Source organism: Lutra lutra, chromosome 15 (assembly GCF_902655055.1).
Source record: "Lutra lutra chromosome 15, mLutLut1.2, whole genome shotgun sequence".
Taxonomy (NCBI): domain Eukaryota; kingdom Metazoa; phylum Chordata; class Mammalia; order Carnivora; family Mustelidae; genus Lutra; species Lutra lutra.
In genome coordinates this window covers 65316668-65329564 of record NC_062292.1, presented here as the reverse complement: position 1 = coordinate 65329564, position 12897 = coordinate 65316668, and the positions used below count along the sequence as shown (strand labels likewise).

General features: G+C 56.6%; 1 protein-coding gene across 2 annotated transcripts in view; it reads right to left on the bottom strand.

Moving 5' to 3' along the window:
- Positions 1-12897, bottom strand: part of KCNJ10 (potassium inwardly rectifying channel subfamily J member 10) — a 30331-nt gene that overhangs the window by 5692 nt on the left and 11742 nt on the right. The window contains exon 1 of one of the 2 annotated variants that reach the window (XM_047703878.1): positions 1909-2853. The exons of the other annotated variant lie outside the window; for it this stretch is intronic. The gene's annotated coding sequence lies outside the window, so the exon portion shown is untranslated. Of the gene's footprint in view, positions 1-1908; positions 2854-12897 lie in introns of those variants that run through there. 2 annotated transcript variants of the gene reach the window in all.

The following is a 12897-nucleotide window of genomic DNA, read 5'->3' as shown; positions in this document are numbered from 1 at the left end:
CACTATGTCTTATCGTGATTACTCTTATCCCTCTATCGTCACCATCACTATCATCTATTTGCATCACGGCAGGGGCTCGGTCTGGGTCGGTGGCAGGATGCGGGGCACGGGTGGGAAGAGCACAGATGGGACCCGAGCAGAAACAACTGAGTCATGGTGGAGAACCACACAGCGAGGCCTCCTGACGGTGCAGGTGCGGGAACGTTTCCCCAAGGACTCGGGGACTGCCGTGTCACCGGCAAAGTTGCCTTGACGGGGTGAAGTAGGAAAGTTTGTGTGTATCAGTTAGCACATGCTCCAATTCAGGATTGCTGTTTGTCCTGAGAGAAGAAAGGAGGAGAGGCTCTGAGATAGGAGACAGCTCGCTTCCTACGAGGGGCCGGCACCCCTGCCCAAGGAGTAACTTGAGCTTTTCCAGCAGAGAAAGGATTTCAATCACTGGAACCCTTGGATTCTGGCTCTGGAGGCCAGACCTTCTGGGAAGGAGGAGGGTGATCTCAGGGGCATTCAGTCCTTGGAGAACAAAGAGGCTCATCACATTCTCTGTTCCAAAAAAATCTGAACCATTGCATTTTATCCTTCACACTGCTCCCTTACCCCGTCTTCCCCACGACCTGACACCTGGAACACGAAACTATCTGGGCGCATTCAAACACGGATCCAAGTAGACCCTAGACCGGTGACTGGCAATGGACGAGAGTCCCGGAATGCTCAGAGGTAACCAGGAGCCTGTTGGGCCAGCCTCCGCCCACCTGGAACTTTTGTCGGAGTGAGACCACTCGGCCAGACCTGGATGCCGTCCACTTCCCAATACCCTTAGCTACTTGGGAACAAAGGGGAACAGTTGGTATTTAGAGCCCAAGGAAAGCCCCGTTCAAAACTCAGTAGTAGTAGTAATACAAAAAAAAAAAAAAAAAATGCACAGCACCTGCATCTCTGTACCATTTTTTAAAAGACTTTATTTAATCTTTTTTTGACAGAGATCACAAACAGGCAGAGAGACAGGCAGAGAGAGAGGAGGAAGCAGGCTCCCCCCCCCCCCCCCCCCGCAAGCAGAGAGCCCGATGCGGGGCTCAATCCCAGGACCCTGGGACCTTGACCTGAGCCAAAGGCAGAGGCTTTAACCCACTGAGCCACCCAGGCGCCCCCCTCTCTATACCATTTTAAAGTTTACCGATTAGTACGCCTTCACATTTGATCCACAAACTGGAAAAGATTTGAAACCTCTGAGAGATTGAAGGAACTATTAACGGACAGAGAAAGTGCTGGAAAGTTGTGGATGAGTGAACCTAATTTTAATATCCAAAAAGAAAAAGAAGATACATTTCACAAACTGCAGACAAACAGGTAAGATATTGACCCTAGGCAAGTTTCTAGAACAGAGCATTAAGACTGCGAGTACTTGGGGGTGCCTGGATGGCTCAGTCGGCTAAGCGCCCAACTCCTCTGATTTCGGATCAGGTCTTGATCTCAGGGTCGCAAGACTGGGCTCCACATTCAGCAGGGAGTCGCTTGACGTTCTCCCTCTCCCTCCCTTCTCTCTCTCTCTCTCTCTCTCTCTCTCGCAAATAAACCTTTAAAAGAAAAAAAAGATTGCAAGTATTTGGGCAGGTTGGGGGAAGGGCAGTAGGACCCAGCAGGGGGTGTTACCCAGAACAAGTCCCATCAAGGAACCTAACTGCCTTCCCGGACAAGGTTACTACGTGAACAAGTCAGAGAAAGCAACAGAGAAAGTGTCTCCCGGCAAGGGTTTTGACAAGATCTCTTACGTCCTTGGGGCTAAGACCGAGAAAAAAGAACAGCTACTCTGATCCTGGGGACTGAAACATACAAAAATCAGTGGTACTCATGAGTGGATCATTTTCTATTTTCTAGTGACGTACCAGAGAGCTTTATCTCTGGCCTTACCCCATTCAGTGTCTGCAACATTACTTTATTCGAAACTCCAGAGCACATGGCCGTCAATCACGTGGGTGACACAGAGCAGGGCTGGATCGCTAATGCAAGGTCTGGGGAGAATTAGGATCCAAACGGAGCCAGAGGAGCGGGCCAACTCTAACAAAAAAGATAATTATTGCGTATGTGTATGAGTATGTGTATGTACTAGGGTCTAAAACTTACCTGAGCAATTCTGGATTGGAAAGATGTGATGCATTTTGGTTGCCAAAAAGGCAAGGCTATTTCAAGCTACTTCAGGCAAATTCGGTTACACAGAATAAGGAGGCTGTTGATCGTGCTCAGATCTGCTTATCCTGCACCCGCTGTTTTGAGTCTCAAAGGACAATCAGAACCAGATCATGCAAGAAACAGCTAAAGGAAATAGGGAAATTAGTTGGGAGAAGAGGCGATCTGAGGGGTATGAGTGGCTGGGTGCAAATATTTGGTCTGAAGTGCTGTCCCGTGAACGAGGGTTTGGACTCCATCTTTGAGATCTAGAGGAACCACCAATGAGCTTACACCACAGGAGGAAAGATTCCAGACTGATACGACAAAGAACAATGTAACAATCAGGACATGCAGAGCTTCTCTAGAAGCAGGCAGTGCTCAGTCCCTGGAGGGGTTCACGGGCAGGATGGGCAAGCGCTTTGCCAAAATTCCGTAGACGGACGGAGGTGAAGGACGGTCTGTACCCTCTCACCCACACTCTGGGAGGATCAGGATGCCCACCCACTCTGCGCCTGCCTTCTCCTCCCTTCCCGACGTGACCTTCAGGGCATCTGTCCCCAAAGTCCCAGCTCTGTTGCTCTGTGCTGAGGAAAGATTCCACCTGTCTTGAGGAATGGAGGCTCTTGGGGCCCAAGGTAAGGCTCGCTTCTCATCCCCAAAACAGTAGTCTGGGGTTATATATCACGTCACAGTTCTTAAAACATGTAATTTGACCCTCACACCATGAGCTAAGTACGAATCGTTAGAATCGGCTCTGAGATTTGTCCCAAGCAGATTAGTGGTAGAGGTGGAACCAGAACCGGTCTTCTGTCTCTTGGTCCAGAAGCCTTTTTTTTTTTTTTTTAAGTAGGCTCCACACCCAACGTGGACCTGAATTCATAACCCTGAGATCAAGGGTCGCACGCTCCCGGGATGGAGCCAGCCAGGCACCCCCAGAATGTTTTAATTACAGTAACTGCTTCTGGGTCCCCCCAGGTGCGCCACCATGGGTCCCAGGGTCTCGGGAAGTGCCTCCGTGGTGCCCCGTAGGGAGAGGATCACAGCTGAGCCGCAGAGGACAGAGCCTGGAGCTTTCAGATTCATGGTGCTGGAGATCTGGGCTGCTGGCGAGGACTGCTGTGATTGCCGCCTCCAGCTGCGTGCCTGCGGCTGCCAGCCTTCTCTCGGCCTCCTCCAGCTGCTCCCAGCTGTTGGCCCACCTCCCACAGCCAGGCAGCTTTGTTCTCCGCGGGGCCAGAGTCAGAAGCGGATAAACAATCCGCCAATCCGCTCCCACCCCACCACCCCTCCACCCCCGCCTCCTGCACTGGCTGGGCCCTGGCTCCCGCTCTGGGGAAGCGAGCAGGACCCAGCTCTGGAACCGGCCTCCAGTGCCTGCCCCCAGCACACCTGCGCCTTCCTCTAGAGGGTGCCATTTCCCCCAAAACCATCCCAGCCCCACGCCAGGGACAGTGTCTGAAGACTTCGGGCGACAAAGCCAGGCCCCAGCGGGAGAAAAGACAGAAACGGAGACGTCCCCTTCGTGCTCCAAGAACTGTACTAAGGATTTTTTTTGTAACACAAAGGCTAGGTAGGGACGCCTGGGTGGCTCAGTTGGTTAAGCGGCTGCCTTCGGCTCAGGTCATGATCCCAGCGTCCTGGGATCGAGTCCCACATCGGGCTCCTTGCTCGGCAGGGAGCCTGCTTCTCCCTCTGCCTCTGCCTGCCATTCTGTCTGCCTGTGCTCGCTCTCTCTCCCTCTCTCTCTGACAAATAAATGAATAATAAAAAAAAAAAAGGCCAGGCGCACCCACAGTGGTGTCCGGCAGGCGTCCTCGGAACACACGGCCCCGCCTCCCGCTTTGTGCTGACCGAGGCACCTGAGAGCGCGAGTCGTTAATGCTCCAGAACGAGCGCGCTCATCAGAGCCTTACCCCATGAGGGGTCTCTCGTGATTCACTTGGTCCACGGCTCCCAACTGCCCTTAGGATAACGTGCAAAAAAGCCTTTGGTCTGGTCTCCGGCTTCCTGTTGGCTTTGCTCCGGCCGCTCTTCGCCATGCCCTCTGGAGCCCAGCTCCGCTTAGGACCTGCTGTGTCGTCCTCTTTGGACCTGCTCTCACACTGCTCCCTGCCTACCTGCCGACCTCCTGCTTATCCCTCCGAACTCAAGTGTCGGTTGCCCCCTTCGAAGCCTTTCCTGACCATCGAAGAAATAGTGGGTGTGCTCCGTCTCCCTGGCCTCCCTGCAGCGTGCGTTAGGAAGCCCGCTCTTACACACGTTCCCATTTCAGAACACCAGAGTGCTTTGCAATGGTGAATTCCCCATCGCGTGTCACCTCTGAGTTCTCACTTAACACCCCAGACTGGGACTTCCACCTGTTTCCCCGGTGTTGGGGACATTTGTTACTAAAGACAGGGTGGGCAGGAATGGCGGGAGGCGGATCTGGACCGAGGCATGGGGGGTTGGGGACGCAGAGCTTCTGGTGACCTCCAGGGGGAGCCACGGCACAGTGGGAGGGACCCAGGCTCCCTGCGGTTCCGCTACAGCTGCAGCCAGTTACAAACAGTCCCTTCAAAAGGCGGGAGAAGGGCGCCTGGGTGGCTCAGTGGGTTAAGCCTTAGGTCATGATCTCAGAGTCCTGAGATCCAGTCCACATCGGGCTCTCTGCTCAGCAGGGAGCCTGCTTCCTCCTCTCTCTCTGCCTGCCTCTCTGCCTACTTGTGAGCTCTATCAAATGAATAAATAAAATCTTTAAAAAAAAAAAAAAGGCGGGAGAAAGCAGGTCCTCAAGACATCAGTCCGGGTTCTCCTCTGGGTCAGCAAAGGATGGAGAGAGAGAATGAGCTCGAAAATGACTGTGGGCATTGGGGTGGACCAGGCCAGTGTAAGTGGCTGGAAGGGATGCTCCGACCCCCTCCCTGGGGCCATGGCAGAGGCACCAGTCGGGCTGGAGGAGCAGGAAGTGACCCTGAATCTGTTTTCTCTGCAGCTGCTCGCCTGAAAGGAGCCCTGGGGACTGATTTCACTGCCTTCATTCCCGCACATGAACGGATCCTCCTTCTCCTTCTGCCCCTCTGGTTTCCTAAAGAGTTAACGGTGCCGTCGGCCTGGGAGTTCCCCTGCTCAGACTCCCGGGGCCACCAGACTCTCCTTCCTCATGTCAACTGTCAACACGTGTCTGAGCTGGGAGCTGGGGATCTGCCACTCGGGCCTCTTCCTCTCCTGGCCTGACTTCCGGTCTTTTGCCTGTTTCACTGGAATCACCGCACCAGCCTCCACTCATCTCCTGCCCTATCTTTCCCTCCTCAAACCCTTGCGACACTGCGGCTGCCACGTCTCATGTCACGACCCCACGGGCCTTTCTCCGGCTTCAGCGCCTATGAGGTGTTCAGAGGAGCCTCCTTGTTTCCTGACTGAGGACACCGGGGCTGGGAGGGGGGGTGTGACTCCAGTGAAGACTGGCCCCGCGCTCAGGTCCTCCGTCTTCCAGCCGTCCGTGCCGTCACCGTCCGGGGCCTTCCCTGGCCCAGAACATGCTAGTGTCCCTGCACCATCGGTCAAGGACCGAGCCTAGAGGGCCCTCCTGGATCTGCTTCCAGCCTCGTTTCCCACCTCTTCTCTCCTGTGGTGAGCTTTGGGCAAACCAGCTGCTCCCTGCACTATGCACCCATGTGTTCACGCTCCTCTCCCTCCCTGGCCTCCCCTCTGTCCTTGACCCTACATACCCGAGATGGCCTTCAGAGCCCGGTTCAAATGACCCCTTATGCCATGAAGCCTGGGATCCCCACAGCCTTAAGTAACACCTCCCTCTTCTGAGTCTACACACACACACACACACACACACACACACACACACGCACACATCACCATCTGTGTGTTTTATGGGACACCATCCAGCACGCCTCTTTTCTACTATAAATATGCTTATTGAACTAAGGATTCAGACATAATGCATTTTCATGGCCCATGATTACCACAACATATGACACGTAGTAGGTGCTCCAGAAGCATCTCGGGAGTGAACGAATGAGCAGAAGGGAGAGAACTGGGAACAGACTGCACCTCCGCAAGGGTGGGGGCTCTCGTCCTGCACAGACAGCACTGTGCTCTGGCCCAGAGCCTCTCCTCTAAAGCCCTCTTGTCCTTCTTGTTTGTGTCTTCTCTCGGTTTTTCCCATGTTTTTTCCTTTTTCCTGAACACGTGGAAACCCCCAAAACTAGTTATGATCAGTGAGTGACACACCAACCCGCAGAGCTGTCCTGGTCCGCGGTGCTGCTGCCGCTGTAGGAGGACCCACGCAGATCCCCGCTGTGGGATCACGCACTTACACGACCTTTTCTCTAGCATCTCCTGGGTGCCGGATTCGAAACAAGACCCTGGAGTTAGGGAGATGAATTAGATGTAGATTCTGGCCTGTCCCAAGCCGTAAGGGAGCCAACCCTAACACAGGCAGGAAGCGGTAAGCACCCTAGACCAAGCATCCAGGAGGTACTCAGGGAATCTGCAAAGGGGAAGGTGACATTTAGCTCAAGGGAGTGACCCCATGAGAGTAGGATTATCCCCATTCAGAGCAGGAAATAAGTGCAGTAATGAACAATCAGAGGCTAAGGTTTCCTCCGTACCTGGCTGTCTCACTCAAGAAACACTTTACAGAGAGAGGCGGCGTTGAGACCGGGCCTGAAGGTCAGGCAAGACTGAGACACGGGGAGCCTGGGACCTGGGGGTCAGAGAGAAGGTGCTTCCAGGGAAGGGAAGGGAGTAGTAGGAGCAGAAGCTGTAACCCTGAGAAAATCCAGAGCCAGCCAGGGACCAGGAGCCTTTCGTTTTGGCTGAAGTGTTAGGAGCCCAAGAAAGACCCTTGATAGGACAAATTGGGACAACGTGGTGGTGTGCTCCCATCCCCCAACACCTCTGCTTTGCGGCTAGCCTCCTGTGTCTAATGGCTGGGTCCCCGGATAAGGGGCACAGTCACAGTGCGGGAGGGGAACCACTGGCTCCTGCATGGATGAGGGGCGGGGGCTTGACTCCCCCCATGGGTTCTGGCCAGTGATTTCTCTTTTTTGGCTGTAGAGTGCTTCCCCTTCCTAAGGGCTCAGGGAAATGGGAGGAGCCCGAGGGGCCGGATCACCCCCCCACCCAGCACTTAGCAGTTCATCGAGGGAATGAGTCCATAAGAGTTTCTGCCTTCACAATTGCTGAGGAGCCTGGGGTCAGGGAGCCCACACGACACAACCTGCTGGCCACAGAGCCGAGATGAGCACCTTTTGGCCGGACTCCAGGGTCCTCTGTCCTAGAGCTGCAGGCTAATACTACAGTGACTTTGCCTTCCCTGAGCCAATTCCACGCTCAGCCGCCAGAGAAGGTGACTCCTTGACCTGATGGGAAGTGAGCCGGGGCCATCCTGGCTGGACATGTCAGCAGCAGTGACACCCAGAGAGCATCTCATGACTGGCGGGAATGCTTTTGTTGTGTGACTGCTCTATCCCCGTGTCCCCTTTCCTAGGGTTGCATGGCATGCCCCTACTGTCCCCATTTCCTTCTGGGACTCTGCTCCCAACTGTCTTCCCAACTCTCCTCCATCTGCTCTGCCCACTAGCCCCCTCGTACTTGGCGCTGGCCACTACTAACATGAGTGTCCCCTTCCGTCCTTGTCACCTGCTTCGGGGCCCACTCTCTCCCCACATGTCTGAACGGAGTGTCCTTCAGGCTCCTGGATCCTGCTTTCTGAAGGTGGTGATATGCAGGCAGAGCGTGCTGTCCTGCTCATCCCAGCTCTGACCTTTGAACGGCCTCACCCACTCTGCCCTCCTGAGCTCCGTCTGTACTCCCAGGCCCAAGGGTCAGCATTGGTGGCAACATCGTAAGCCCCCCACCCCCGCCAGCCTCCTGTTCTCCCCCTTCTTCCCTCCAGAAAGGAGCCTTTTGATTTAGGGGTTTGGGAATGGGATCGGAAAGGGGAAGTGGTTTCCTCCAGGACCAGAGGGGTTCCCACGCTTGCCGTGAACCAGTCCACTGGGTTGAGGCTTGGAGGAGGTCCTGAACCAACCACTGGGGGGCCTGCGTGAATGAGGGGATGGACAGAAACAGGCAGTCACGGTATACCAGGTGCCTCTGGGCCAGTAACTGCCAACCTCGTCGTGCTTCGTGTCAGGGAAGCCTGTGCACAGAGGGAGGGCTTCAGAGCCCCATCAGCCCTGAACCCAAGGCCAAATACGGCTGAGCACAGCATTCGGGAATTCTGGAGACCGTGTGTGGGATTTGGCCTCAGGGATGTTTCGAGACCCTGCCAGGAACTAAGAGGTTACCCGTTACCTGCTCGGAAGGGGGCTGGACGGGGAAGCAGGAGACTTAGGTAGGAGTCTCGGCTCTGCCACCGACTCTCGGGGACCTGGGGCAATGTCTCAGCCAGCCCCTCAGGTCACTATTTCCTTAATTGTAGCATAAGGGGGTTGTATTCGTCCCATTCTCAAAGCAGTGTGCCAGGAGGGGCCCGAAGTCACCTGATTAAGGGTAACGTATTTTTGCCGTGATATCAGTTCTCCTCAAAGACGTTGAGGGAAGATCTTATTTTCATGTGAAACAAACAACATGTGATAGAATTGAATGAAAACTTTACCTGATCTAAAAACGAAACAGATTACAAGGCCGTCCGCGGGGTGACCGATTACGCTCATCAACACGTCTCTTCTCCGATAGCTTCCCCTTGCCCCTGCCTTTCAGGGCGAGTTGCGGGGTGGGTTTGGGGGTCCTGTGTTTGAGGATTATCAAGGTCCCTTCCCACTTTTAAGACCCCATGTCCAGCCCTCCCCCTAACTTGGCGGGGAGAGGAAACGGCCACTCAGCCTCCTGTCCCCAAACATATCATCTCTTCTTCAGACACTAATTCCAACTTGGATAGTGACCCTGGAGGCTTCCAAGGAGATCGGCTGCTCTGGGGCCTGAAAAGAAGCATTTCTGGGCTTCCGGGTGTTGAGGAGAGAAGGGGAGAGCGCAAGGGGGCCGGGTAGGAGAGGGAGGCCAGAAAGAAAAGTGCCCCGGGTTATGTAAGCCCTCGAGGCTGGAAGAAGACCGGAGTTGGGTTTGGGGTTCTTTTCAGACGAGACGCCTTCATTCATTAATCTCCCTCCTGTCCTGCCCCAGAGAAAATCAACAAATAGCGACGGAGCCAGATGCACACAAACCGTGAGGTGCGGAAAGGAGGGCAGAGTGTGTGTGTCCGGGGGCTGCTTTTCCAGCTGAGTCACTGTTGCCTCTGTCTGCCGCCCCTCGGGCTCCTTCCCCTTCCCTCCCATCCTCTGGCCTCGGCCTGACACCAAGGCCCTGGCCCAGGGAAGAATAGGCTTTTCTTCCCTTGTGTCAACGTTTGGAAAGTTCTCATAGCCTGATCAAAAGAAAGGATAAAAGCCTTCAGAGCATTTCCTGGGAGCCTGTGACCCCTGTCTGGCCCTTCTGACCCCTCTGTGTGTTTTCCGGTCAAGAGACGTAGGGACACAGAGATGGGGCCATGTCAGATGTTCTCCTCTGTCCAGGCAGCGCCCCTGCGTGTCCGGGTGGGCCGATCACGAGCACTGCCCCTTCCCCTGCCCTGATGCCAGGCGGAATCTCCTGTTCCCCTACAAGAAGGAAACCATATTCTTACAGAGAATGGCTCAGGGCGTGGGATCTCGGGGATCCCCTCTGTCCCCAGCCAGAGCAGGGATGACTTCCTAGCACGTGCCGCAGGTGGGCACTGACTCTTGGACCTGCCTCCCCAGCCCTCACCACCCCTCAGAGCACACGCCCTCCTTGAGTCATCACCCGCCCCCCCCCCGGGTCGGCTCCCACTCAAGACTGAGCATCCTGACTCTGGGTGAAGAGCCCAGCTCTGTGCAGATTCAGCTGAGGACAAAGGATGCAGCCCCAGCTCCGGCCATCCCCAGAGCCTCCTGGCCTGGCCCCTTCAGGGTCCTCACCTCAGAAGAACGAGCGCCCCGCCTCCCCTCAACCGATGAGCCAAAAAAAGTCAGTTTGTGCTAAGATACAGCTGGAAGCAGCAGCATTACTGTGAACGACGTCCTCTGTTATTATCTGTCGTTATCTGTAAGACAGGAGCTGCTGAAGAGGCTCCCAAGGACGCTGGGGGACATCTCCCAGGGTCTGGGCAGGCCGTGCAGAAACAGGATGAGGACCAAGATGTCTGCCCCAGACACCTGCTTCCTTCGGAGGCCTGCCCTGAGTCCCCAGCCAGCCCTCACGTGGCCGCGGCTCCTGAGAGTCTCCCCACGGCAATCTGTACCCCGCTGGTCCCCCAAGATCCTGGCTGAGGACGTCATCCCAGCTGAGGGGTTGTAAGCGGTCTTCCAGACGGACCCCATGCTGCGCAACCCGCAGAGGGGCAGAGGGGCGTCCCGGATGCAGATGGCGGGAGGGGAGGGGAGGAGAAGGGGGGGTCTCCAGAGCCGCCCCTCAGCCCTGCACGGGAGATGACTTCCCCGCCACCAGGGGGCAGGGCTCCCCAGCCCTGGGCCCTTGCCTCCTCCCCCCTGCCCCTCTCCTGTCCCCTCCCCAGCCCACTCCTTTTAACTACTAGGTTGAACCGAAAGAAATTGCTGCTCAGGGGCTCCTGGGTGGCTCAGTGGGCTGCGTGTCCAACTCGGTCTCGGCTCCAGTCACGATCTCAGGGTCCTGACACTGAGCCGCGCTGTCCCCGCTCAGTGGGGCGTCTGCTTGAGTTTCCCCCCGCCCCTCCCCACACTCTGTCTCTAAAAAAGAAAGAAATTGCCGGTCGAAAGGAAAAAACAGGTCCCATGTCAGCAATGTCAAATGGTTCCCTCAAATATTTAATAGCCGTAAAGATAAGTATCAGCCCCCTCAGAGCATGAGTCCCCGCAGACTACAGGGCACACAGAAGCCTCTGCACGTGGTCCCGGCCATGCAGACGGAGGCGGTGAGCGCCGCGGGGAGCCTCTCCAAGGGCACAGTGGACCTCCCCGTCTTCACAGCTCTGGGCGTCCCTCGGCCTCGACCCCAGCAGCCTGCAGCCCCTGGGCCCGTCGTGACACTCTCTCGCCACCCGTCTCCCTTCCTCTGCCGCTCCAGCCCTCCCTCCTCACCTCTGCCCTCTGTCTGGAGCATTCCAGCATCAATGTGCTTAAGTTCCTGTCCTCTGGCCTCCGGAAGGAGTCTCCTCTGCGTGTCCCCCCTTCACAGAGTCGCCCCTGGCTTCCCTCCCGCCCCGCCTTTGGGTGGGCGCTGGGTCTCCCCCATTCTGCCTTTGTGGGCATCTCTCGGTCTCCCTCAAGGCTGCCCTAGTCCAGTCTCGGGTTCTCCTTCACCTCCTCCAGATGCCACAGTGACCTGGTGTCCCTTCCCCCACCCCCAACCCCCACCCCAAGGCTCCCCTTCCCCCCTGCCCCGTGCCCCTCAGTGGTCCCAGGGCCTCATACAAATGGCTGCATCCTGCAGTTCGGCCTGAAATCCTTGAGGGGCTTCCCTAGCTTCAGAGTAACTTCCTGACAGCTTCAAGCCCCCCAACCCCCCTCCATTCTGCCCCGAAGGTCACAGCCTGTGCCTTGGGCACTTGTCCCTGAGCACCCCCTTCTGGGGGCAGAGCGCCACTGTTTGCCCTTGACCGCAGCCTGCACTGGGGCTGCTGGTGACCACGAGGGGCACCTGTGGCTCCCCGGCCAGGGGCTGCTGTCCCTCTGCTGTGTCCTCAGTAAAGCCCCTCCGGCTTCGAGACCCACCAGGAGCGCAGGGAAGGCGGGACCACGCCTTAGTCATCTCTCCGGCTGCCCAGCCCCACATCTCACCTCCCGGTTAGCAGAGAGGAAGGACGAAGACCAGAAATCCTTGGAGACCCCAATCTGACTCGGGCCGGGGAAGGCACCCACACAGCCTGCAGGCCACCGAGCTCCCCGCCCCTCGCGCCTAGCAGGTGTCACTCATCGCCGTCCCTTTTTTCACGGGGCCTCTGAATATTTCTGCACATGGTGACACAAAGAGAACCACTTTCCTTCCAACCGGGTTAGCCTAACAGATGAAGCCCGTCTGTTATCTCGGCCCATCCGGGGCACAGCCGAGGTCCCCGTCTGTCTCTTTCCCACTAGGCCACCCCGCTCTGTGGGAGCTTCGGCCAGTCTCTTTGTGTCCTCACCTGAGGAGGCAGCAGAGCCTTCCACCGTGTGGTCAGGGTCAGGTGAGATGAAGCGCGTGGAATCTGTAAGGCCCTTTCAAGGTATGACTATCATCCAGCTTTGCCAGTGAAGGAGCGTGTCTGCTCAATTAGAGAAAACAGGGCTCAGAGGGGCCAAGTATCTTGCTGGCGTTTAACGGCTAAGCCTGAACCTTCGTCTCTCAGCCCCGCGGCCCTTTGCTCTCCGTATGCCGTGGGCTTAGCAACACTCAAGACCAGCCCCACCTTCCTTCTCCTCTTCTAGGCAGAATGGGAAGAGGCTTCCAACCCGCTCTCCTCGCCCCCCCTCTTTGTCGTCCCCAAGATGAGGCTCCGTCCGAAACCCCGCAGCCCGCCGAGAGGTAGGAAGGTGTGCGCCAAAGGAGACTGAAGAGCCACGATCCTCGGGGACTCCCCGCTTGTCCCCAGCCTTGGTGGCTCCAGGCAGCTGGCAAGCTTCTCACAACCCAGGATGACCAGGCCCCAGGAGACAAGGGTGTGCATGGGGAGGCCAGGAAGCCCCTGAGCTGTCCCCAGATCCGCCCACAGGGTCTGAGAAACTAGTCAGTGGCCAAGCTGATGGGACCTGCTCCTTG